Source organism: Cynoglossus semilaevis, chromosome 11, assembly GCF_000523025.1.
Source record: "Cynoglossus semilaevis isolate Cse_v1.0 chromosome 11, Cse_v1.0, whole genome shotgun sequence".
Taxonomy (NCBI): domain Eukaryota; kingdom Metazoa; phylum Chordata; class Actinopteri; order Pleuronectiformes; family Cynoglossidae; genus Cynoglossus; species Cynoglossus semilaevis.
In genome coordinates this window covers 704,865-706,549 of record NC_024317.1, presented here as the reverse complement: position 1 = coordinate 706,549, position 1,685 = coordinate 704,865, and positions in this window count along the sequence as shown.

Below are 1,685 nucleotides of genomic sequence, written 5' to 3'. Positions count from 1 at the left end.
ACAGAGGAAGCACTGAGCTGAAGGAATGTACATAGTTGAAGGCCAAGTCCAGCCTTCCTTCAGGACTCCATTCCAACATCGGTCTTTTCATCTTTTCATCTGCCTGTTGTCTGATAGTTCTTCAGGGCCTCGTAGCAACGCAGCGTTTCAGCTAACGACCGTCCGACACCGTCCGACGAGAGCCGACGAGAGACAACGAGAGACGACGAGAGACGAGGAGAGACGAGGAGAGACGAGGAGAGACGACCTGCTCCAGTTTTTAATTAGCGCCACATAATGAAGAAGTAATTCTGGGATTAGCCTGAGCTATTTTCATGCTGGCATGGCAGATATTTACAGGGGTACCACACACACACACACACACACACACACACACACGGAGCTATCAATAATTATTATAATTAGCAACACATTTAACCTTCATTTGGAAAAGTTTGACCTATTTTTAATCAAAAAATTCAAATTAAAAGCAGTGACTGTTTCATGGCAGGAATTTTATAAAAAATCAATGAACAGGAAATGTTAGCAGAGTTAGCTTAGCCGTGCTGGATCACTGAGGAAATGTCCCTCTAGAGTTGTTCAAAGACACATCATATAAATATCACATGGTGTCACAACAAACACCATGGTGGTGTACAGCCCCACAGAACGGCCGGCGCTCCACGCTGTACAACACACTACTTTGAGCCTTAGATTATTATAAAAAGATGATGTTGTGACAGTGATGCTAGCTGGCGGCTAACTCCCTGTGTCTTCACGTGTGTTTGAGAAACAAGGCATTTACAGTGAAAAATAAAAATGTCCAGGTTTGACCTGAAACCTAAACCAGTCTGTTGTGAAGCTACAACAAATCTAATCCGACCGTGAGACACAAAACATCGGGGCAGCAGCAGCAGCAGCAGCAGCAGCAGCAGCAGCAGCAGCAGCAGTTCTCTGCTGTGACTAAAATAGTTCCCGCAGCTGTACTTCCTGGGGCAACAGTCATACAATACCAACGCACGCTGCATGACAGCACGGCATTAAGAAAAGTGCACGGCAACAAGACACAACAGTTTCAGATTACATCTACCTCTTCCCTCCCAAAGCCCCGAACGTAATCCCCAGATCGACATGTGCTTAGTCGGGCGCTGCCTCACTCAAGGGCACACCAACTGGCACGGCTCACTCGGGTGACGGCCTTAGTTGGAAGTGAGAGAAAACTAGTTTTGGTAATCTGATCTGGGCGGCGCGGCGCGGCCGGCCGGTCGGGGCAGGACCTTGAGCGCTCCGTTCAACTCTGGCTGCATAAATTGCGCGGCAGCTCGGTGATTTATATAAAAGGCCTGTGGTCACCTCTGAACAGCTGGGGGGAAATTATTGGTGTGTGCCCAGAATATCCTGAAACTCCATCCTGCGTCCACACAGACGCAGCTCCAGCTCCCGTTTCCTGCCTCTAAATCTTGGCCTAATATACCCACGTCTCCACTTCATTTCCTCTGTCTCCACTGTGTCCAGTTAAAGGACGTACACTCCACGCCGTGGACACTCAGAGGGAGCCGCGGGTTTAGCATCGGGCTTATTGGATTGTCCTAATGGTCTTTAGGACTGGGACGTAATGAGGTCTGAGGTGGAACCAGGATGAGCCGCGGCCTCTTAAGGTGGAATACATCCTTTCATGTCCACATGACACTTATAGCTTGAACGGG